Here is a 26489-nt window from a genome sequence, read left to right as displayed (position 1 = left end):
ATATATCAGTGCTCGCTGCAGCTGAAGCCGAAGCCAGTGTTTGAAACGCTTTTCTTTTGAGAATCTAAGCTGTGTTTCTGACCCCATGCTATTCACGTGTCAGCTTTGCTTGTAGGTTTCCGGAAAGCGGCTGCCCATTTCACTGCGAGGGGTGTGTTCTGCTTTATTCTGCTGCAGTTATTTCCCACATTCTTACATGATTACTGTAAACTGTTTGACGCTGTGCTGCAAATTGAGTTCTAATTGAATTCTGTAAATGAATGAACACTGTACACAGTGACTGTCAAGGCAAAATCCGCATGGGTACTTCTGGCTGCAATCATGCAGTAGAACTAGGCTCTGCTTTCCTGCAACTATACAGACCAGTTCATCCCATCGCCGGGTTGGTTTTCTTCATCATGTAGTACCAAAGGATTATATTGCTTTTAAAGCAATATATTTCTTCTGTAACACAATTTCTATCGATTGCGCTGCCGCATTGTACGTGAAGCTGTACCGTGGCTGCATTGACTTTAAAGGGGATGTTTAGTTCCCTCTTTTATTCCCCCCCCCCCGCCCCTTTCAAAGGTAGTACAACCTGCACTAGCAAGCTGAAATGGTCCAGGAGATATTTCGAGTTCATTTATTGAACATGATTGGCTTGTTTAGGATCTAGCAGAATTCCTAGATATTGGAGTGTTTGTGAAAGAACCCTGCAAAGTATCCGGGGCGAAAAGGTAAGGCAGATGGCTGTTTACAATGTGAAATATGACTGTAATGGAATAGCTTGCATCAGCATTCCCAGCGTAGTACAACACCTGGGATTGAATGCTGTGATGTTGGTGCAGCTCATGCCTCTGCCTCTGAAGTGCCTATTGATACTCTATTTGAGGTAAAAAAAATTGTATGTTTTGTTATGACAGTGCTGGAGATGATAGTGATGTCCTGTATTAATGGTTAGAAATTTATAAAAAATGTCACAACATTTGTTTTGCAAGAATATACTTTGTTTTTGGACTGTTTATTCTCAAGAATCTCTTGTTGATATACTGTTTGAGACTGCATTGCAAAAAAAAACGTCATCTAAATCTACACTGGGTTAAAGTGGCCAAGTAAGTAACGGTTCACTCTCCCATCTATATTAGATGAATACACTGCATGTACATTAGTAATCAGCATGAAGTTCTGTCTGCAACTCCTAATTGCCATCTGAATTAACTACAATTTGATGCGAAGATTTGAAATGACAGAAGCTGTCACTGGAGAGTGTTGCTACTGTTGAAGCAGAATTAAACAGAGGCAGCAGCTGCTGCCCAGTATTATGGCTGACTCCTAGATGATTGCTCAGCAAGTTGAAGTAACATTGCATCATTTTTATCCAATTAAAATCATATCTCTCAGTTTTGATGCAATGGGTAGTGGTTACAGGTTGCTCCTAAATAGTTAACTTGACAGTACATTAAGGCAATCAGAAATGTAAAATACGTCAATATTGTACATGGCCACTGTCCGTTCGAGTTGCAGTTTTTAAGTTACTGACCCAAAGTAAGAGCCCATGGTATACGGGAACGATAACAACATGGACAGAAGATTAGCTGACCGCAGAAGGCAGAGAGTGGGAATAAAGGAGGCCATTTCTGATTGGCTGCTGGTGACTAGCAGTGTTCCACAGGGGTTGGTGTTGGGCCCGCGACTTTTGATGTTATATGTTAATGATCTGGATGATGGAATTGATGGCTTTGTGCCTGAGTTTGCAGATGACACAGAGACAGGGGGAGTGGAAGGTAGTTTTGAGGAAGCAGAGGGACTTGGACAGATTAAGAGGATGGGCAAAGAAGTGGCATATGGAATAGAGGTGTTGGGAAGTGTATGCTCATGCACTTTGGTAGAAGGACTAAAGGCATGTTTTCTAAAGGAGAAGTGAATTCACAAGTCAGAGGTGCAGAGGGACTTGGGAGTGCTTAGTGTGGGATTTCCTAAAGGTTAAGTTGCTGGTTGACTCAGTGGTAAAGAAGGCAAATGCAATGTTAGTGTTCATTTCAGGGAATTAGATGTACAAAAGCAAGGACCTAACACTGATTCCTTATAAGGCATGAGCCATGCCACATTTGAAGTATTGTGAGCAGTTTTGGACCCCATATCTAAGAAAGGATGTGCTGGCATTGGCAAGGGTCCAAGGAGGTTTACAAGAATGATGACTGAATGAAGGGTTAATATATGAAGAAGAAGTCATAAACATGAGAAAATTCTGCAGGTGCTGGAAATCGGGGCAACATACACAAAATGCTGGAGGAACTCAGCAGGTCGGGCAGCATCCATGGAAATGAATCTACAATTGACGTTTTGGATCAAGACCTTCCTTCAGGACTGAGAAGGAAGGGAGAAGGAGGAGGCTAGCTGGAAGGTGGTAGGTGAAGCTGGGTGGGCAGGAAAGGTCAAGGGCTGGAGAAAAAGGAATCTGATAGGAAAGGAGAGTGGACCACAGGAGAAAGTGGAGGAGGGGGTGACCCAGGGGACAGCTCTGGATACCATGTCATTGAGTATATTCAAAGTGGAAGGAGGTTGATAAGTTCTTGATAAGTAAGGGTGTGAAGGGTTACAGGGAGAAGGAGAAATCAGCCATGATCAAATGACAGAATTACTTGATGGGCTGAATGCCAAATTCTTCTCCTATGTCTTATGGTCTTATAATGAACCAGGCTGTACCCTCATGGAGCAAGACCTGCACAGCATTCCAGTGTGAACTGATAAATGCTAAAGGCATTATGTACAGTACTGTATGAAAGTGAGTGTTCTTTTAAGAACTATGTGTACCGAAGGGCACAATGCTAAGAACTGTGCACACAAGTACCAGCCAATAACAAAATCCAATGCAGAAATGTCTAACAAATTTTCATTAAAATGTAGAATAAATACCCTTTGGCCTAGCAAGCCTGCACTGACCAAGATGCCAGTCTAACTGAGCCCATCTGCCTGAATACCTCTTTAATTTGACTGTTGTGTCTTTTCTAACTTAGCACTCTGTTGCTCACCTCTGCCTGAGTCTTTCCCCTTCTCATTTTAAACCTCTGCCTTCTGGTGTTTGCTCCTGGGGGAAAAAAGACTCTGTCTGTGTCTCATAATGTCATACATTTCCATGAGTTCACCCCTCAGCTTATGATGCTGTCAAAGTTTGTCCAACCTTTTTTAATAGCTAATTCTGGTAACACGTTAGTAACCCTCTCCAAAACCTCAACATCATTCCTGTAAAGCGATCAAAACTGCACACAATGTTCCAAATGTGGCCTAACTGAAGTTTTTTTTAAATATAGAGCTGCAAAGTGACTTCTGAACTTTTATATTCAATGCAATTCTATTGTTATTGCTTGCCCACTTTACCCCTTCCACTCCCCCACACCCCGATCAATTGGTGGCCCAGTGCTGGGGTTGGTAGACCTGAGTTCAAGCCATACCACAGATCCTATGGGTCTGGAGTTCCCACATTCTATCTGTAACCACCTCCTGCATTCCAAAGACTTGTGTTTTAATGGGTTAATTGGACACCGTATGCTTTGTGTTTAAGTGAGTGGGAAGTTGGTGGGAATGTTGGGAGAATAAAAAGGTGGGATTTCTGTAGGATTACTCATGGCTAGCTGATGGACTTGTTTCCACACTGTATGACTCTGATGTCAGTGATGTCCAGAATTGACCAAAGCATAACTGGACTACCCATGTTATACTGTAGTTGTAAGACGGTGAGAATCTGGACATACTAATCTGTTACTTTCAGGTTTGAAAAAAATCACATGTTCTCAACTTGGCTTGATGTGGGGGTAAACTATCCAACCAAATAGAGGTGTTGCATTGTAGGAAAATGTGTTAGGAACCTGATGTGCCATTGAATTCTGTGGTTGACTGGACCCCTGTTCATACTATTTCTTCCAGCACAGTCCGGAGATCTATTTTCCCAAGGGGCTCGGTGAGATGCAGGGCCACAGGTAACCTACTGCACTGACAAGAATGGCGTTGATACCTGCTGAAGCCCCATCCCAGCCTTGCCAGCTGTCAAACCTGCTGTTTAAATAAAATTTGCACTCTATCAATTAATCATAATTGCCTGTCCAAAATTAAAAAATGTTAATTAATTTAAATGGTTTAAAAATAATTCAAACACACACACACACACACACACACACACACACACACACACACACACACACACACGCTGATCTTCCCTCTGACTTTAGATTTGTTGTTAGGCTAGTTATCATGGTGTGAGTTCAGCAGGCAGAATTCCAAGCCTAGGTGTGCAGAAGTCTTTCAGTAGGTGCTCTGCCAACAGACAGCAGGGTGCTCTGCAGCCTCTGCTCTCGAATTGCCCAGGTATGAGCATATCTGCTGGCAGATTCTTTGTGGACCTGAGTGGAAGATGTGTTCTGTTATGTACAGAGCTTCAACACTGCCTATTTTTCACTGAGTATTTTAGATAATTCTAAACACAATTGTAGGAAATCTGTGCAGTTAGCCTTGTATGTAAATCAAAATCTTTGTGGTAGTTTGATGCGCCACGGGACATTTATTTATTTAGAGATAGGGCACAGTAGCAGGCTTTTCTGGCTCAATTATGTGTGACCAATTAACTTACTGACTGGTATGTCTTTGGACTGTGGGAGGAAACTGGAGCACCCGGAGGAAACCCACACAGCCACAGGGAGAATGTACAAACTTCTTAAAGAGCTAATGTGCTGACTGGTCTGTGATTAGTTTTAGGGTTTCTTTTTCCATACTATTGAGCTCCTTCTGATATCAATATTTCAAACTGTTCAGCTATTAAGGGAAAGTTAATATTAAGTTAAACTGGGAATTATTAAGTAAAATTTCTGATGCCAGGTTTCAAGTGAACAGTTGAATAAGTGGTAGTTTAAAAATTAGCAAAGTCTATTGCAGAAGCCTTTTCAAATTTACTGAAAGTGAAATATCATCTGAACATTTAGATAACTATGACAACTTGTGATTTAACAATTTTTACATTTGTTGGGTAAATTTGTGGGTGTTGATTTATGACACTGACTGCTACCTGAATGCGATTCATAAGTTAACATTTTGAATGATGTCCAGTACAGTCGATGTTTTGGGCCGAGACCATTCGGCGGGACTGGAGAAAAAAAGATGAGGAGTAGATTTAAAAGGTGGGGGGAGGGGAGAGAGAAATACTAGGTGACACTGGGAGGGGGAGAGGTGAAGTAAAGAACTGGAAAGTTGATTGGTGAAAGTGATACAGGACTGGAGAAGGGGGAGTCTGATAGGAGAGGACACAAGGACATGGAAGAAAGAAAGGGGGGAGGAGCACCAGAGGGAGGTGATGAATGGATAAGGAGATAAGGTGAGAGAGGAAAAAGGGGATGCGGAAAGGTGAAGGAGATGTGGAGGGGGCATTACCAGAAGTTTGAGAAAGTGACGTTGGTACCATCTGGTTGGAGGCTACCCAGATAGAATATAAGGTGTTGCTCCTCCAACTTGAGTGTGGCCTCATTGCGACAGTAGAGGAAGCCATGGATTGACATATCAACACTTATTCTATCTGGGAGTTTCCATTTCTTGAACTTCTGGTAATGCCCCCCCCCACACTTCACCATTCTCCATCCCCTTTTCCCTCTCTCACTTTATCTCCTTGCCTGCCCATTGCCTTCCTCCAATACTCCTCCCCCGTCTTCTTTCTTCCATGGCCTTCTGCCCTCTCGTATCAGTCTCTCCCTTCTCCAGCCCTGTATCTCTTTCACCAATCAATTTCCCAGCTCTTTACTTAATTGCTCCCCTTCCTGGTTTCACCCATCACCTTGTGTTTCTCTCTCCCCTCCTCCCACCTTTTAAATCTAATCCTCATCTTTTTCTCTCTGGTCCTGCCAAAGGGTCTCAGCCCAAGATGTTGACTGTACTTTTTTCCACAGATGCTGCCTGGCCTGCTGAGTTCCTCCAGGTTTTGTGTGTGTTGCTTTGGTTTCCAGCATCTGCAGGTTTTCTCATTTGTGATTGGAAAAGATGCTGCCCATTTGTATGCCATATGTTAGGTTTCATCACAGATTATGGGCAAGTGCAATATGCAAATAAAACTTAGTTGTTTTGACTTTGTGTCACCCAGCTGAAAATGTTATCTTTTTTGTTTCAAGTTTGCAATTTTTGATATATTTGTGACAAAGCATAATAGCTGGAGAAAGCCATATGACCCTTTGGACTTTGTGTTACTATTTTGTAAGACCATGATCTTTAGCCTCAGTTCCGCTCCATAACATACAATTCACCTGAAGTCCAAAAATTTGCTTACCTTAACTATGGCTATACCTTTCTTTTTAAATCTTTTTATTGAATTAGTACACAAAAGGTAAAAGATATAGCAACCAATACATTGTTAAGATATAAATAAACAAGTAATATTAATACAAAAAAACCAATGCAAACAACATGGGTTAGTTATAAAATAACAAGGTAATATAGTTGTATACTAACTTTCCATGTATACTATTAGAACAAGAGGGAAAAAACCCAGAAAAAAAAACCTACCGTGCAACTAACCTTCAAAGCAAAGCAATGGGCTAACTAGGTAAATAGTAGACTTGAACAAATTAAACAATCACGTCCTCAAACCCGACCTCCACTAATAACAGATAAAACCCACGAAGGGAAAGGATGTATGATCAGAGAAAAAAAATAGTTACATTAAATGAAAATATTGAATAAAAGATCTCCAGGTCTGTTCACATTTAACTGAAGTATCATAAAGATTACTTCTGATTTTTTCGGAATTTAGACACAGTATGTTTGAGAGAACCAAAAAAATGTAGTTGGGGCATTCCAATGTGGTTATATACATCTTTTCGCCATTAAAGTAAGAAATGCTGAGGGGGGTAAGTTACTAGAAGTTTTTGGTAATCCAAAGATAGCAGTAATAGGATGGGGAGAAATATCACTATTCAAAACCTTTATTATCTATGGCTATACCTAATGGCTCAGCATACACAACTCTAGTGCAGAAAATTTTAAAAATCTGTAAACGAACAGAACATAAAGTAATATCCCACAAGCTTTTGTATCATAGGCAAACTCTGACAATACAGTTTCTGTATTGCCCTAACGATAACATAAGGAATAATTAAAACTTCTGTGCAGGTACTTGGGAGATGCAATTCATGTAATAATCTATTGTCGCAAAACTGCCTACTAAAGACTCCGGAAGTCTTTACTGTGAAATTCGTATTCTTCCTATTACTTCTAACAAAAAAGGAAAAGGGCCTGAAGCAAAAGTTTGGGCACCCTGCATTGTCAGTACTTAGTAACAGCCCCTTTGGCAAGTATCACAGCTTGTAAATGCTTTCTGTAGCCAGCTAAGACTCTTTCAATTCTTGTTTGGGGGATTTTTGCCCATTCTTCCTTGCAAAAGGCTTCTAGTTCTGTGAGATTCTTGGGCCGTCTTGCCTGCACTGCTCTTTTGAGGTCTATCCACAGATTCTCGATGATGTTTAGGTCGGGGGACTGTGAGGGCCACGGCAAAACCTTCAGCTTGTGCCTCTTGAGGTAGTCCATTGTGGATTTTGAGGTGTGTTTACGATCATTATCCTGTTGTAGAAACCATCCTGTCTTCATCTTCAGCTTTTTTACAGGTAGTGTGATGTTTGCTTCCAGAATTTGCTGGTATTTAATTGAATTCATTCTTACCTCTACCAGTGCAATGTTCCCCGTGCCACCGGCTGCAACACAAGCCCAAAGCATGATTGATCCACCTCCGTGCTTAACAGTTGGAGAGGTGCTCTTTTCATGAAATTCTGCACCCTTTTTTCTCCAAACATACCTTTGCTCATTGCGGCCAAAAAGTTCTATTTTAACTTCATCAGTCCACAGGACTTGTTTCCAAAATGTGTCAGGCTTGTTTAGATGTTCCTTTGCAAACTTCTGACACTGAATTTTATGGTGAGGATGCAGGAAAGGTTTTCTTCTGATGACTCTTCCATGAAGGTCATATTTGTGCAGGTGTCGCTGCACAGTAGAACAGTGTACCACCACTCCAGAGTCTGCTAAATCTTCCTGAAGGTCTTTTGCAGTCAAACGGGGGTTTTGATTTGCCTTTCTAGCAATCCTACGAGCAGTTCTCTCGGTAAGTTTTCTTGGTCTTCCAGACCTCAACTTGATTTCCACCGTTCCTGTTAACTGCCATTTCTTAATTACATCACAAACTGAGGAAACGGCTACCTAAAAGTGCTTTGCAATGTTCTTATAGCCTTCTCCTGCTTTGTGGGCATCATTTATTTTAATTTTCAGAGTGCTAGGCAGCTGCTTAGAGGAGCCCATGGCTGCTGATTGTTGGGACAAGGTTTGAGGAGTCAGGGTATTTATAAAGCTGTGAAATTTGCATAACCTGGCCTTTCCTAACAATGACTGTGAACAAACCATAGCCCTAACAAGTTAATTAAGGTCTGAGACCTTGGTAAAAGTTATCTGAGAGCTCAAATCTCTTGGGGTGCCCAAACTTTTGCATGGTGCTCCTTTCCTTTTTTTCACTCTAAAATTGTACAAAACAAAAATAATACACTAATCTTGCTTAAAATGTTGAAAAGAATGTTTCATCTTTAACTTTATGACTTTTGGAGATCAGTTCATCTTCTACTCTCTTAATTATTCACAGTAACAGAAATTTTGACCAGGGTGCCCAAACTTTTGCATACCACTGTTCCCGACTCATTGAGTGTGTGCCTTCTGCACCTTACTCATGTTCCCACTTTGAACCTCTGCTGTTTGTGTGCTGATAATAACAAATGCACAAAGTAAAGAAGAGAGCTGCAAGATTTTGATCCGCTGAGAATGATGAAATAGTTAAATGGTTTCTTCTTGGAAATTGTCATTGTTTAGCACATGCTTCACAAGTAACATTCATGCTACACCTGAATATTATTTTGCAAAGGACTGTTGCATTATCTGAGGAGTTGCAGTTGGAGCTGCATATTGTGTCTTATCAGCAAACTATCCTACTTTTATCCTTAGGAAGAAGGAGTTAAACCAAATGGCTTCTAATTTCTGGCAACACACACAAACTGCTGGAGGAACTCAGTAGGCCAGACAGCATCTATGAACTGAATATACAATTGACAAAGTACAGTCGACTGAAACTTCAACGAAAGGGTTTTGGCCTGAAACATTGACCATTCTTTTTTCCATAGTTGCTGCCTGGCTTGCTGGGTTCCTCCAGCGTTTCGTGTGTTGCTTGGATTTCCAGCATCTGCAGATTTTCTCTTGTTTGTGGTCTAATTTCTTGGTTTTTCTTTGACCATTTTAAAAGACAAAATTCTACATTTGAGGTAGTTCATAGCCAAAGCTTCATCTTAACCTTCAAAACTCAATGGGAGTTATTATTTGCTCAAGATTTTCCAATATTTGGTGCTTTTTTTTAGATTTCTTTCTGATATCTTTAGTGAATGTGAATTCATTATACAACAACTTCCCCAGATTGTGGTAGTGGTATCTTTTGTGTCAATAATACCGTCAGACTTCTGTAATTATTTCTATTTACATAATTTCTTCAGTTTTTGAAGACCAACCCTTCCTGATGAAGTAAAAACCTTGTGATTTTGATGTCCAACTGGTTTCCTAATATCTTTGTAGCTTTTTATTATCTTTTAAACTTTTGCTGTTCAGTTTTAGTTTCTTATCCATGTGGCTGGTTTATTTGTTTCATTTGCCCATTTATGGCATATTCTGGCATGGTAATAAGTGAAAATCTTGTTTTTGCCATGATCTATCCAAGTCACACCAGTTAAGACTTTTTCAGTTTCTATTTCATTCTGCTGCTCTCAGCTGTACCGACATATTGTAACCTTGTAATGGTGAATTCAGTAGCATATTCCCTCTCTAGTAACTTATGTTAGATTGTCAATAAAGTCCAGTTGATTACAATATCCGATTAGCCCTGTTTACGTGGTTTAAAAAAACTACAACCGACGTATATAAAGAAAATTACTGATGAGTTCTCTGCTTTCCTCAATCTGTCTACAAATATTGAAGTATGCCATAAAGTACCTGGCATCTTTGCAGCGTGGACTGAAGTCTCCACGGTGCAGAACGGTTTGTTGTGTGATGCGTGTAGGCCAAGTTGAGGGGCCTGGCTGGAGAACGGGGAACGAGTCGATGTTTGGCCATTGCTGGGATGGATTTGGAGGCGATTTGAAGTGGCAGATGCGATGCGCGGCGAGCCAAGGTGACTGGGCTTGGGGCCAAGAGCAGGGACCAAATCGATGCTTAACTGATCTAAGTGCCATGCCAGATTGCAAAAGTGGGTTGTGGGACAAATTGAGGTGGTGGATCCTGGGCGCAAGAGCGTATTGAAGCAGCAGGGCCCAGGTCTGAGAGTGAGGAATGACCCAAAGTTTAGCTGATTTAAGCACTGGGCCAGATTGAAAAGATCAGGGTGTTGGGCCCAGAGGCGAGGGACGGGCTGGTGTTCAGCTCACTGCTTGCAAGGTTTACTCGTCTCTGTGCTGAACTGAGGCTGTGGCCTGCAATTAACAGGCTTCTGGATGGCTTCACGGCTGTGGACTCACTTTTGTGAACTTCAGTTCTGAATATTATTATTTGCTTACTTCTATTGTTTGCACAATTTGTTTTTGTTTCCTGTACATTTTTAATGGGTTCTATTGGGTTTCTTTCTTTTGTGGCTGCCTCTAAGGAGACGGCTCTCAAGGTTGTACATAGTATACATACTTCGATAATAAATGTACTTAGAACTTTGAACTTTAAAATAACACTTTCTTTCAAGCTTCATCTCAGAATTAATGTTTGGCTGCTTTATTCTTGCTATCTAGAAGGCTCTGCACAATTTCTCATTGTAGTTTTATATTATCATATCCTTAGTTTCAACAGTAGTGTCACCACCATTTTCTCTTATTCTCGCTAATCCTGTGAACTCAAGTTCAGACAGAGAACAATGGAAGTACAGTGCTCAGTAGTTGGCGTATCATCTGTGGAAAGAGAGTGAGTTAACATTTCAGGTCGGGGACCCTTCGAGAGTGCGTCTAACTGCTGTGGCTCTGCAGGGTGCACTGTGCTCCATTCCATCATCCTTTTGTGAAGTAGGGTGGGCTGTTGTTTATGCCTAGCCCTTGGGTAATGGTTCTCCAGCACTTACCTGGCAAGATCTCGTAGTTTGCTGCTTTTAAAGGCATCCTCCACTGTTTGAAATATTTCTGTTGCCAAATGATATTTACAACCAATTTAAATCTATTAAAATTGTTTCTAAAATTAATGAAAACATTAATTTAGTAATTAATATTATGTCATTTGACAGTGGTGAAATAGAAGTCAATGAAATTTGCGGTGCAAGATCAGTGACCACATTGAGATGAATAGAGTTGTTTGTATGCCAACCATAGCTGCTGTAAGCTGAGGGGCCAAATACATCAGCCTTTCAGTTTGGCACATTTTGGAGCTGCCACTGAGCTCAGCAGTGAGTCCAGTCATGGAGCGGGAGGCTAAGGTATGCTGGCATCTGAACTGCAGTACATCTCTCAGTTCTGCCTTACAATCTGCACATGTAGACACTGACAGTATACAGAAGAGTGGAAGGTGAACAGGTGGTGATTTTCTAATGTGCCACCACCCACAATGAGGCACTGTTCAGTCCAATTGTATAATGGTGATGTCGATCAATAAAAGATAAACCTCCTTTCGTCCATCTTCCACGTCCTTACTAAAGATAATACAGCTACGAGTATTTAACATCCATTCCACGCCTATGTTGCTGGTATAAGAGGGTATTTACCACCCTGTGATCCCCTCAATGTGTGTTCGAATCTATAATTGTGTTAATGTTCTAATTAAAATTGTGCTGATATTTTGACAAAAGAGCCTAATTCTGCACTTTTACCCCAATGTGATTGCTCAGTGACTCTGCCAGATTTAGCAGATTTTTTACTATTTAGTCTGCTCTGACTACTTTAGTTCTTTCAGCTTCACCTGGAGCAGCAGTATCATGAGGTTCATTATTCAAACCTTGATCTTACCTTTTATTTCTATTGCTAAAATGGTTAATGACCAAGCAATACCTCCTACCAGCACCGACCCACACCTTCTCTTTTTATATTAGCTCAGTTAACCTTTGTTGCTGGAACCATACTGTATGTCCAGTTCCTTGTGTGCATTCTTCCTGATTTCACCTCTCTCGTTAATACATGGTTAAATTTTTTTTTGTCCTTCCCCCATTTTGAAATTTTGCAGAAATCAGGCTGTGATAATGTTCATATTCTGTAGCTGTACTTTGGAATAAAAATCCATTTTCATTTAGTTTTACTGTTTTCTTGGAATTACTGGAAGAGTAGCATCATCTGCATTCTAGAAATCAAAATTAGGCTTGATGTTAAAAAGGCTTGGTTAAAATTTTCCTGTATCTGAATCCTGTCAAGGTAGGGGACCTTGTGAGTAGTCCAGTAAATGAAAATCAAATTCTAATTCTAACAGATGCTGGTAATTTGAAATAAAATTAAAAGAGATACTAGAACACTCAGCATCTATGGAAAGAAGAACGGCATTACTGTTTTGGGTTGAAGTCTTTGCATCAGGTCTGAAAACCAGTTGAATTCAAGTTGTGGTGAGGGTATAGGTGGGATACACAGAACAAAGGGAATATTAAAGTTTATTGTCATATCCCCAGGGTGCAATGAAATTCTATATTTGCATGAAACTCACGGAGTAAAAGGTATATTTGGTGGTAATAATTAATATATATAGTAATGGGCACAAGACTGCAAAGTGGTGCTTACAAAGTGATAGAGGTAACTCTACCTTTCTTAGTTATAGTGCAGTTTGAAATATTGTAAAAGAAATGCTAAAGCGACAGCTATAGAATAACTGAGAGAAGTAACACTAAGAGCATGAGAGTGTGGCAGCACCACTGGAAATGCGTGTAAAAGAGTTAATTTGTTCAGAAATACGACTTGGAGGCTTACAAGCCCCTGTATTTTCACCCAGAAGCTAGAAGGGAGAAAAGAGGATGGCTAGGTTGGCAGGCATCCTTGACAATACTCTTAGCCTTCTGGAAGCAAAGCACCATTTAAGGTGAACTGGAGGGTAGGAAGTTTCAAGCCTGTGATGGACTGGTCTATCTTACCACTCTGCAAGTTCCACTGGCTCAGAGCAGAGCAGTTGCTGCCCCAGTCTGAATTACAACCCATCAGGATACTGGCTATAGCTCATCTGTAGACATTTCAAAGAGTACTCCATGAGGCCAGGGCTACCCAGATGATTCCGAGGTTTACGGAACCATTTGTGTACAAAGTTAATAAGGGAGGGAGGGAGAGATATAGAAATCTGTGTAATTCAAGTCACAATTGCTGCTGGAATCTGAGATCAGAAGGAGAATGTTGGACGTGCCCAGTAGATGAAGAGAAAACATAGAACATAGAATAGTACAGCACATTACAGGCCCTTTGGCCCACAGTGTTGTGCCGACCCTCAAACCCTGTCTCCCATATAACCCCCCACCTTAAATTCCTACATATACCTGTCTAGTAGTCTCTTAAACTTCATGAGTGTATCTGCCTCCACCACTGACTCAGGCAGTGCATCCCACGCACCACCCACTCGCTGAGAAAAGCCGGAGTTAACACTTTAATTGTAGACACCTTTTCGGAAATGTCGGAAGCAGCTGGCATCCAAGGAAGTCTCATTGAAGTGCAGTCAATGTGGTAATATAGCAGGCAGTTTGTGAATTGCAAGGTGCCACAGATGGCAAGGAAATGAATTGCAAGATGATCAGTTTTTAGTGACAATGGTTGTAGGAAAAATGAACTCTGGGAGAAATATTCTGTTGTGCTCAATTAGATCTTTTATGGCCACCTTAGCAGTCTTGATTCAACAAATCAAATTAAGGTGTCACCACTGAAAATAGCAAACAACAGGAATTCTGCAGATGCTGGAAATTCAAGCAACACACATCAAAGTTGCTGGTGAACACAGCAGGCCAGGCAGCATCTGTAGGAAGAGGTGCAGTCGACGTTTCAGGCCGAGACCCTTCGTCAGGACTAACTGAAGGAAGAGTGAGGAAGAGATTTGAAAGTTGGAGGGGGAGATCCAAAATGATAGGAGAAGACAGGAGGGGGAGGGATGGAGCCAAGAGCTGGACAGGTGATTGACAAAAGGAGATACGAGAGGATCATGGGACAGGAGGTCCGGGAAGAAAGACAAGGAGGGGGGGGACCCAGAGGATGGGCAAGAGGTATATTCAGAGGGACAGAGGGAGAAAAAGGAGAGTGAGAGAAAGAATGTGTGCATAAAAATGAGTAACAGATGGGGTACGAGGGGGTGGTGGGGCCTTAGTGGAAGTTAGAGAAGTCGATGTTCATGCCATCAGGTTGGAGGCTACCCAGCTGGAATATAAGGTGTTGTTCCTCCAACCTGAGTGTGGCTTCATCTTTACAGTAGAGGAGGCCGTGGATGGACATGTCAGAGTGGGAATGGGATGTGGAATTAAAATGTGTGGCCACTGGGAGATCCCGCTTTCTCTGGCGGACAGAGCATAGATGTTCAGCAAAGCGGTCTCCCAGTCTGCGTCGGGTCTCGCCAATATATAAAAGGCCACATCGGGAGCACCGGACGCAGTATATCACCCCAGTCGACTCACAGGTGAAGTGTTGCCTCGCCTGGAAGGACTGTTTGGGGCCCTGAATGGTGGTAAGGGAGGAAGTGTAAGGGCATGTGTAGCACTTGTTCCGCTTACACGGATAAGTGCCAGGAGGGAGATCAGTGGGGAGGGATGGGGGGGACGAATGGACAAGGGGGTTGTGTAGGGAGCGATCCCTGCGGAAAGCAGAGAGAGGGGGAGAGGGAAAGATGTGCTTAGTGGTGGGATCCCGTTGGAGGTGGCGGAAGTTACGGAGAATAATATGTTGGACCCGGAGGCTGGTGGGGTGGTAGGTGAGGACCAGGGGAACCCTATTCCTAGTGGGGTGGCGAGAGGATGGAATGAGAGCAGATGTACGTGAAATGGGGGAGATGCGTTTAAGAGCAGAGTTGATAGTGGAGGAAGGGAAGCCCCTTTCTTTAAAAAAGGAAGACATCTCCCTCGTCCTAGAATGAAAAGCCTCATCCTGAGAGCAGATGCGGCGGAGACGGAGGAATTGCGAGAAGGGGATGGCGTTTTTGCAAGAGACAGAGTGAGAAGAGGAATAGTCCAGATAGCTGTGAGAGTCAGTAGGCTTATAGTAGACATCAGTGGATAAGCTGTCTCCAGAAAATAGAGTACTTTGTCCAGAAAATGATGCACAATTATTTATTTTCCAGAGAAATACAAAATGTTAGAATAACAACCAATGTGAAATAACAACATAAGCTGATGCATTAATTTGTAGCTGTGGTGAAGATGCTGCAAACAAGGTTGTGCTGTTCTGAAAAATGAATATGTAGCTGAGACTAAAATGGTTCTACAACTAGAATTTGACAGTTTCCCAGACAAAAATGGTGACACGTACATCATTTAAGGCAGAAATAGATGGGTTTTTGATTAGCCAGAGCATGAAAAGGTACGGAGAGAAGCAGGGGAGTGGGGATGACTGGAAGAATTGGATCAGCCCATGATTGAATGGCAGAGCAGACTCGATGGGCTGAATGGCCAATTTCTGCTCCTATATCTTATAGTCTTATGACTTGGATAATTCAAATTTACTTTGAACTTTAAAATTTGGATGAATGAACTATAACATCACTAATCCTCCATTGCTAGTTACATTGCGGAAATTACAATGGCTCATTATGCAGATCTGTGTTGTGTCCACAATGATAATGTATGGAGACTCATAGAACATTGACTCTGCAACCATGAATGACAGCATGTCAGTTATTTTTGATGGCATAAGGACATTTTTCTTTCAGCATACGCCTGTCCTTGTCCTACTTCATGGTGGAGGGTACAGCTGAGAAAGATGTTGTATTGTGTACAAAATGTGTACAGTTGAGGCAAGTGACAGAAAATGAAATTCAGAAAAACGTCTGTTTATTCTGAAGAACTACTTTCGTGTTGTGGTGTTAGACAATGAATGTAACACATTTGTTTTAGAGTCATAGAGTCATACAGCATGGAAACAGGCTCTTCAGCCCAACTGGTCCATGCTGACCAAAATGCTAATCCTAGTCATCTAAACCTTTCAAATCCATGTACCTCTGCAAGTGTCTTTCAAGATTTGTTATAGTACTTGTCATCAACACTTTCTCTGGTAGTTCCTTCCATGTATATGCCACCCTTTGAAAAATGAAATTGCCCTTAAATCTTTTCCCTCTCACCTTAAATCTCTTTCCCTCTATTTCTTGATCCTCCAACTCTTGGGGTGGGGGGGAGAAGACTGAGTGCATTCACCCTATTTATGTCCCTCATGATTTCATACTCCACCATAAGATCTCCTCTTGGTCTCCTGTGCCCTAGCATGTCCAACCACTTCCTACAACTCGGTCCTTAAAGTCCTGGTGGCACCCTTGTGAAACTTTTCTGTATACTTTTAAGTTTATTAACATCATTCCTATAACATGGCATTCAAAACCTAATACAATACTCCAAGTGGCGGCCTCACCAGTGTCCTATACAATTGTACAATGACCTCCCAATTTTAATACTCCATGCCCTAACTTGTGTGTCAGCATGCCAAAAGCTGCCTTCATGATCTTGTCTCCCTGTGACTCTGCTTTCAGTGAACCATGTACTCCAAGGTTCCACTGTTGTACAATAGTCCCCAGGGCCCTACCATTCACTGTGAAAATCCTACCTGGATTTGTCCTTCCTCATGCAACACCAAGCACTCATCTAAATTAGACTACATTTTCTATTTCTCGGCCTGCTTATTCAGCTGATAGAGATCTCCCTTTAAATTTTTTTTGATAAGTTTTTCTCTTTATCCACTGTATCACCAATTTTAGTTTCACCTGCAGACTTACTAACCATGCCTTGTATATTGTTATCTGTATTGTTGATATCAAGGATAAACAACAATGGCCAGTGCCAATCCCTGAAGCACACCACTGGTTATGGGCTTCAGTATGAAAAACAACTTTCTGCCATCACACTCTGCCAGTTGTGATTCTGATTAGCCAGGTCTCCCAGGATTTCAAGCAAACTAACCTTCCAGATCAGCCTTCCATGTGGAACCTTATCAGAGTCCATATAAACCACATTGTCCTTATTAACTTATTTTGCGAACCCCCTTTTGCCCTCCTGATTTCCTTCTTGAGTGCACCCTGCATTCCTCCAACTCCAGGAATTCACTTGCTCCCTGCTGCCTAACCCATGCTGCCGCCATATTCCTACCCAGGAGTTCATATGTGGACGATTCTGCAGCACAAGACAGGAAAGGCTCTCTGGCCAATCTTGTCCATGCAATCGAGGTGCCTTCCTGAGTTGGTACTATTTGCCTGCTTCTGGTCCATATCCATTTAAACCTTTTCTATTCGAGAACCTGTCCATCTGGTTCCCTTTAAAACTTTCCTCTCTTGTCCTAAATCTGTGCTCCCTAGTTTCAGGCTCTTCCTAACCTGGGAAAAAGATTATGACTATTCACCATTACCATGCCCCTCATGATTGCATAAAGCACAATCAAGTCACCAATCAGCCTGTGTGCTCCAGGTTAAAAAAAGTTCTAGCTAACCAGTTCCTCCCTCCAACCCAGGCAATATCCTTGTAAACAACAGGAATTCTGCAGATGCTGGAAATTCAAGCAACACATATCAAAGTTGCTGGTGAACGCAGCAGGCCAGGCAGCATCTGTAGGAAGAGGTGCAGTCGACGTTTCAGGCCGAGACCCTTTGTCAGGACTTCGTCAAAGGGACATTGTTACAATAGTCATGGGGGATTTCAATATGCAGGTAGATTGGGAAAATCAGGGTGGTGCTGGATCCTAAGAGACAGCATTTATAGAATGCCTACAAGGTGGCTTTTTAGAGCAGCTTGTGATTGAGCCCACTAGGGAATTGGGTGTTGTGTAATGAACCGGATTTGATTAGGGAGCTTAAGGCAAAGGATCCTTTAGGGATACAAATCATAATATGATAGAATTTCACCCTGCAATTTGAGAGGGAGAAGGTGAAGTCAGATGTATCAGCGTTACAGTGGAGTAATGACATCCTTCATATGATATTGTGAGCAGAAGTTTACAGAGTATTTCAGGTGCGGTCTCACCAACTTGTTATACTTAATGTCCTAACTCTTGTACTCAACATCCCATTTGCTGAAGATAAGCAAGTCATGTGCTGTCATCAGCAGTTTGGCAGTTTCAGAGAACTGTGTATTGTACCCCTAGATTCCTGTTCTACAACACACCCCAGGGTCTACCATTCACGATATATGTCCAGCTCTGGTTTAATTTTCCATCATGCATCACTTTGCATTTGTGGAGTTAAATTCCATCTGGCATTGTTTTGCTCACTTTCTCCATTGATCTTGATCCTGCTGTAACTGTAGACCTCTTTTTTTCACTCTCCACCACCCCACCAGATTTGGTGTCATTGACAAACTTATTCTGCTACCTACATTCTCATCCAAACAGTTAATATATATGACAGCAGTGAGCAGAATGCTACTGGTCATAAGCCTCCAATCTGAGAAATGAATGACTTCACCATCACCCCCGACTCCTTCCAGTCATTGAAGACTACTTAGCTTTGTCCTGCTCCTGTAGCTGGTTGGTTTTCTCAGCATATTAATTGAAAAAGAGAACTAGGGACAGAATAAGGCCCCTCAGAGTTCAAATTGGATCTTCGTGTGGAGTCGTAGTTGACGGACAAGGTCCTCATTGAGTATTTCTCCTTTATTTTTATTGTTGAGAAGTACATGAAGACTCAAAACCTTGAGAGAATTAATGGGGAAGTCGGGGGATAGTCTGCATTACAACAGATGTATTGGATGTCTGAAAATGAATGAAGGCAGATACTTCTGCAGGTTCTGATCAGGAATATCCAAGAATACTGGGAAGCTTTGGAAAGACATTGCTGTTAGAGGGTTGATGTGGATCAGGAAGCACAGTGGACTCAATGGAATGGACGGCAGCCCAAGCTAAGTGGGAGATAACTCATCCAGAACTAGGGGTGTCCGCACAGGAGACTTCAGGGATGACAAAGGCATAGTGCAATTGAGATGTGAAGCCAGGAATGGATTTACTTCCTTTTGCAATTGGAAAGATACAGCATATATAGTGTCTGATTATCTTCAAATCAGATTTACCGCTTTGATATATTGTTGAACCAGTCACACGTCGGTTGAGTTTGTTGCCTTAAGCAAAGTATATTGTGTTAACAGCACTATCTATTAATTGTCTCACCAAGTACACCACCAAAGAGGCCATAGGAATGACCGTATTAATGCTATATTTCTCACCCAGGTAACATCTGTGGTAACATCTCAGAGTTGTATGTGCTGGAGTTCTAAAATAATCATGAATGCTTATTAATGATTCAACATTTAAATTGTTTTGGAACTTAAATATTTCATACCCATATATGTCTGCAATTTTACTTTTGTTTTACTGAGCAGCTTTAAATTTAACGTGAAGGCATTATCTTTGTCACAGCAGATGGCGCTAATAAGTGGTGAGTTTTTCCGCGCAGCTCTGATGGGAATCATTAAACAATTCCTATTTAGGATTCCACAGCTGAAATTCACAGTTACAGCCATGGATACTTCAGTAAGCAACATCGTTTTAAGTTGCTTATACAATCTATTGATTCTCAAAATTGACGGACCCCTGATGGCAGACTTAGGTCGTGAGTGCAATTTCCCTTTGAGGAAAGGGAAGAGGGGAAGGCATGCTGTTCTGCAGGTGTGATTGAAATGCGGAGGCTCTGGACCCCCACTCCTGACCATCCTGCTGGCAAATGTGTAGACTCTGGAAAATAAATTGGAAGCCCTCAGAGCAAGACTGCAGTACCAGAGGGACATCAGGGACTGCTGTGTACTTTGCTTCATGGAAACGTGGCTTACCCCTGCTATTTTGGACAGAGCACTGCAGCGTGATGGCGTCACCATTCTCTGCAAAGAAAGGTTAGTCGAGTCTTTTAAAGGTAGAGGAGAGGTAGTATGCTTCAGGATTAACTCTCCATGCTGCACAGACATGATGGTTCTGTCTCAGTCCTGCTCACCTGACCTGGAACATCTAGCGGTCAAGTGTTGTCTATTTTATTTGCTGGTGGAGTTTTCTACCGTCATCTTGGTAGCGGTGTATATGCCATCTCAGGCAGGCACTGCAGGAGCTGAGCACCGTGATACAATGCAGCCTGATGCATTCCTTATCATTGCAGGGGATTTCAACCAGGTCAGCTTGAAGAAATCTCTGAACAACTACCACCAACATACCATCTATGGAACCAGAGGTGCCAAAATACTTGACCACTGTTAAGCCACCATCAAAAATGCTCACTGTGCCATCCATACCCGATTTTTGGAAAGTCCGATCACCTGGCTGTACTTTTACTCTTGATGTATAGTCAGAGATTAAAGACCGCAGCACAAGTGATGAAGAACAAAAAGGTATATTCAAGGGAGGCAGAGGAGCACTTGTAGGACTGCTTTTAGTCGGTGGACTAGGCAATGTTCAGGGATTACTCTTCGAATCTGAATAAATATGCCACATTTGTCACCAATTTCATCAAGACCTGTGTGGGTGAGTGTGAACATACCAGATATAAAGCTGTGGATGAACCAGGAGAGTTATAGTGTTCTGAGGGCTAGATCTGTGGCGTTCAAGACAGGCGATTGAGAACTACACAAGAAGTCCAGATATGACCTACGAAAGGCTACTTTAAGAGCAATAAAACCAATTCCGATTGAAGTTAGAGATCGAATCAGAAGCACAACAACTCTGACGGTTTATAAGCCATTACTTCTTAGAAGGGGAAACCTAACATGAATGGCTTTGATGCTTCGCTCCCAGATGAGCTGAACACCTTTAATGCATGCTTTAAAAGGGGAATAAAACTACACTTTGCAAATCCCTGCAGCATCTGGTGATGCTGTAATCTCTGTTTCAGACTCACGTCTACTGTGATGAAGTGCTTTGAGAGATTATGGCCAGAATCAACTGCCTATCAAGGACTCGGACCCGCTGCAATTTGCCTACCGCCATAATAGGTCTACAGTGGATGCAATATCACTGGCTGTCCATTTGGCCATGGATCACCTGGGCAATAGCAATGCCTACATCAGGCTGCTGTTTATTGTCAAGTCAAGTCTTCCTCACCAGCACTTTGTATGGTGAATCAAACCAGGTGTAAAATATATTTAGTCTTTTGGGAAGTGAGGTGTCCTGGTCACCGACGAGCAAGGTAGACTTGTAATATGTAATCCTCTGAATTCCCTGCCACATGCACCTCATGTCTCTGATATCACAGAAATGGTTGTGTATTCTCTGAGAATGCTCCTGTTTTGCCTTCCTGATGGAGTGGTAAAGCACATTTCTTGCTTCCCTGAGAGCTGTCACGTCCCCTGATCTAAAGGCAGCATCTAGTACTAAGTAACGAACCGGGTCAGGTCACAGATCTCTCAGTGGGTGAGCATCTGGGGGACAGTGACCACCGCTCCCTGGCCTTTAGCATTATCATGGAAAAGGATAGAATCAGAGAGGACAGGAAAGTTTTTAATTGGGGAAGGGCAAATTATGAGGCTATAAGGCTAGAACTTACGGGCGTGAATTGGGATGATGTTCTTGCAGGGAAATGTACTATGGACATGTGGTCGATGTTTAGAGATCTCTTGCAGGATGTTAGGGATAAATTTGTCCCAGTCAGGAAGATAAAGAATGGTAGGGTGAAGGAACCATGGGTGACAAGTGAGGTGGAAAATCTAGTCAGGTGGAAGAAGGCAGCATACATGAGGTTTAGGAAGCAAGGATCAGATGGGTCTACTGAAGAATATAGGGAAGCAAGAAAGGAGCTTAAGAAGGGGCTGAGAAGAGCAAGAAGGGGGCATGAGAAGGCCTTGGCGAGTAGGGTAAAGGAAAACCCCAAGGCATTCTTCAATTATGTGAAGAACAAAAGGATGACAGGAGTGAAGGTAGGGCCAATTAGAGATAAAGGTGGGAAGATGTGCTTGGAGGCTGTGGAAGTGAGCGAGGTCCTCAATGAATACTTCTCTTCGGTATTCACCAATGAGAGGGAACTTGATGATGGTGAGGACAATATGAGTGAGGATGATGTTCTGGAGCATGTTGATATTAAGGGAGAGGAGGTGTTGGAGTTGTTAAAATACATTAGGACGGATAAGTCCCCAGGGCCTGATGGAATATTCCCCAGGCTGCTCCACAAGGCGAGGGAAGAGATTGCTGAGCCTCTGGCTGGGAACTTTATGTCCTCATTGTCCATGGGAATGGTACTGGAGGATTGGAGGGAGGCGAATGTTGTCCCCTTGTTCAAAAAAAGTAGTAGGGATAGTCCGAGTAATTATATACCAGTAAGCCTTACATCTGTGGTGGGAAAGCTGTTGGAAAAGATTCTTAGAGATAGGATCTCTGGGCATTTAGAGAATCATGGTCTGATCAGGAACAGTCAGGACTTTGTGAAGGGCAGATCGTGTCTAACAAGCCTGATAGAGTTCTTTGAGGAGGTGACCAGGCAGATAGATGATGGATGTGATCTACATGGATTTTAGTAAGGCATTTACAAGGTTGCACACGGTAGGCTTATTCAGAAAGTCAGAAGGCATGGGATCCAGGGAATTTTGGCCAGGTGGATTCAGAATTGGCTTGCCTGCAGAAGGCAGAGGGTCGTGGTGGAGGGAGTTCATTGAGATTGGAGGATTGTGACTAGTGGTATCCCACAAGGATCTGTTCTGGGACCTCTACTTTTCGTGATTTTTATCAACGATCTGGATGTGGGAGTAGCAGGGTGGGTTGGCAAGTTTGCAGACGACGCAAAGGTTGGTGGTGTTGTAGATAGTGTAGAGGATTGTCAAAGATTGCAGAGAGACATTGATAGGATGCAGAAGTGGGCTGAGAAGTGGCAGATGGAGTTCAATCCAGAGAAGTGTGAGGTGGTGCACTTTGGAAGGACAAACTGTAAGGCAGAGTACAAAATAAATGGCAGGATACTTGGTAGTGTGGAGGAGCAGAGGGATCTGGGGGTACATGTCCACAGATCCCTGAAAGTTGCCTCACAGGTGGATAGGGTAGTTAAGAAAGCTTATGGGGTGTTAGCTTTCATAAGTCGAGGGATAGAGTTTAAGAGTCGTGAGGTAATGATGCAACTCTATAAAACTCTGGTTAGGCCACACTTGGAGTACTGTGTCCAGTTCTGGTTACCTCACTATAGGAAGGATATGGAAGCATTGGAAGGGATACAGAGGAGATTTACCAGGATGCTGCCTGGTTTAGAGAGTATGGATTATGATCAGAGATTAAGGGAGCTAGGGCTTTACTCTTTGGAGAGAAGGAGGATGAGAAGAGACATGATAGAGGTGTACAAGATAATAAGAGGAATAGATAGAGTGGATAGCCAGTGCCTCTTCCCCAGGGCACCACTACTCAATACAAGAGGACAGGGGCTTTAAGGTAAGGGGTGGGAAGTTCAAGAGGGATATGAGAGGAAGGGTTTTTACTCAGAGAGTGGTTGGTGCGTGGAATGCACTGCCTGAGTCAGTGGTGGAGGCAGATACACTAGTGAAGTTTAAGAGACTACTAGACAGGTATATGGAGGAATTTTAAGGTGGGGAGTTATATGGGAGGCAGGGTTTGAGGGTCGGCACAACATTGTGGGCCGAAAGGCCTGTAATGTGCTGTACTATTCTATGTTCTATCACGATCCCTCAGCTGTGCATGGACCCTCTGTAGTTAGCCGTGGTTTCTGATTTACCCTCACACAGATGTGTTTCATGATGGTAACATCTTCAGTACACTTCTCTATGTAGCTGGTTACAGAATCCACATATCCCTCAATGTTAACATGGTTGCCATAGGTAGCAGCTTCCCTGAACATTCTCCAGTTTGTGTTTTCAAAGCAGTCCTGCAATGCTGAGATTGCCTGCTTAGGCCAGATTTTTACCACCTTTAGAGCTGATTACAGCTCAGTTTTCTACACCATCATACCTTCAGTACTAATCAACAAGCTCCAAAACCTGGGCCTCTGTACCTGCTCTGCAACTGGATCCTTGATTTCCTCATTGGGAGACCACAGTCAGTGCAGATCAAAAATAACATCTCCTCCTTGCTGACTATCAATACTGGCACACCTTAAAGATTTGTGCTTGGCCCACTGCTCTACTCTCTCAATACCCACGACAGTGTAGCTAGGCATGGCACAAATGCCATCTATAAATTTGCCAATGACACAACTTTTGTTGGCAAAATTTCAAATGATGACAAGGAGGCATATAGAAATGAGATTGATCAGCTGGTAGAATGGTATCGCAATAACAACCTTGCACTCAACATCAGTAAGACCAAGGACTTGATTGTGGACTTTAGGAAGGGATGTTGAGAGAAAACACATCAGTCCTCAGCGGGATCAGCAGTGGAAAGGGTGAGCAGTTTCAACTTCCCAGGTGTCAACATCTCTGAAGATCTATACTCGGCTCAACACATTAATGCAATTAAAATAAAGCTGGAATATATATCTCATAGGATTCCAGTTCATTGGTCCATCGGGCAGTGGCTTGTTTGGGAAGACTTGTAAAGAATAAAAACTAATTGAGAAAATAGCCAGGACTCCCTTTGTTTATTTGGGACACTGTGCTTTGAGCCAACAGTTTCTAAATACTCTCAGTTGGGCATGTGCTTGTGTTCAGAAAGCAGTAATTTTTGTCACTGGTAGTTGGCAAGAAATAAGCAGTAAAACAATTTGGTACTGTTTTACTCACTGTGGTTTCAAGCATTCAGGTGTGGAGAGGCCAGAAATGGCTGGGAGTGAAAATGAAATGATTTTACTATTTCAGCAAGTTATGAACTACGAAGAATTTGGAGGTATTGACAGTTATCTTGAATGTTACAATGAAAATGACGATTTGGAGGATGCAATTGTTGAAAGCATTGAACGAGGGTAACCCAGTATCTGCACTAAGTGTCTGCGCTAATTTTGTTTATTTACAGTCAATCAAAAGAACACAGCAGTGTATTGGTTGTTCGTCATATCCAATAATGACTGTGAAACTTTGCGGGGGAGTTTTTAAGGTGGAAAAGCCATTGCACTGGGGTAGTTCTACTCTCTGGAGCTCAGAAGTCTGGGTCCAGTGGTATGAGTGGTTATCACAAACTGGGATCTTCCTTGGTTTCAGTGGATATCCATGACTTCTGTGCGTTATCATGGCCTTCGCTCTCCATGAAGCATTGCAGAACCGTTGGATCTCACTGTTGATTTCCTCCAAAGTTATTTCCTTCACAGTCATGTCCCTATTTCACTGGGGTATGAGGCCCGCCAGCTTCACTCACCTTGTTTAGCCCGCCCGTCGAAGCAGTGTGTGACCGCTGTCACATGCAAACAGCTACCCAGAGCCGCAGGTGAGAGCTGAGTGGTCAGTGGGGACCAAAGATGAGTGAGCTGTCCCAGAATGTATACAGCAATCCACCTCACCAGAGGTGCTACTCCTGTCAGGACTCCCCATACATGGCAGCGCACACTCGATGAATTCGTCCATCAATCTCTATTCGGAACTAATACACAGTTTTATAGTACTGTAGTAGCAGTCTAATTTGTTCTGTATCCATTTAAATACATAATTTGTTACTCAGTTAAAAGATAGCTTATCTGTTTTTTTAATCCCTTTTTAACTATTTCCATGAAACTTTGGCTAATTGGGGCAGCTGCTTAATTGAGCCAAAATGCACTGGTCCTGATGTTCCCAGTTAACGGGAATCCACCGTATTTCTTATTGTAATTTATAGTTTTAAAAAATTTACTGCCGCTGCATAATAGCATATTTCACAAGTGCCAGTGATTCTAAAAACTGATTATGATTCTGAAAACTGATTATGATCCTGAAAATTTGTCACCGTTGTTTTAAAATAACCATAATATTTGGTTTCAAAATAAGTAGGGAGTTTGTTTGAATGCTTTTAACATATTTGTTTTAACAGATTTCCCTCTTCTGGACTTACAAACGTACAAAGACTTGTACAGTTATTCCTTGGAAGAATTATTCCTTACTACTGTATGGAAAAAAAATAGATGTCATGCTGAAAATAGAGAGGCAGAAGAAATCTATGATCAATCTATTGTGGTGTAGCTGTTAGAAACGGCAGGTCAGCTGTAGATGAATCACCCAAAAATACTGATGTCTTTAGGGGATGTGGTTGGTAGCAAAACTGACATTAAGTGAGCATTCAGGCAAAATTGGGTAGGTGTATCCAGAGAAGGGTCACAGCTGTGGGAACAGTAAAGGCAGATCAAAGTTTGAGAAAGAGATGGTTTAGATAAGAGGAAATGCTTTTGAGGTTTGTGCTCATGTAGGAAGGATGTGTGATACTTGATCCTTCCCTTTTTATAAATGACTAATGATCTTAATGTACATTGCAGGGGTTTTCAAGGAATTGAAATGACTA

At 42.3% G+C, this 26489-nt stretch overlaps 1 protein-coding gene across 6 annotated transcripts in view; it reads left to right on the top strand.

The window, feature by feature from the left end:
• Positions 1–26489, top strand: part of cdk14 (cyclin dependent kinase 14) — a 633043-nt gene that overhangs the window by 128668 nt on the left and 477886 nt on the right. The window contains exon 1 of one of the 6 annotated variants that reach the window (XM_072253724.1): positions 613–716. The exons of the other annotated variants lie outside the window; for them this stretch is intronic. The gene's annotated coding sequence lies outside the window, so the exon portion shown is untranslated. Of the gene's footprint in view, positions 1–612; positions 717–26489 lie in introns of those variants that run through there. 6 annotated transcript variants of the gene reach the window in all.

Source organism: Mobula birostris, chromosome 3 (genome assembly GCF_030028105.1).
Source record: "Mobula birostris isolate sMobBir1 chromosome 3, sMobBir1.hap1, whole genome shotgun sequence".
Classification (NCBI taxonomy): domain Eukaryota; kingdom Metazoa; phylum Chordata; class Chondrichthyes; order Myliobatiformes; family Myliobatidae; genus Mobula; species Mobula birostris.
Note: the sequence above shows the minus strand (reverse complement) of the source record. Positions and strands in the feature narration are given on the sequence as shown.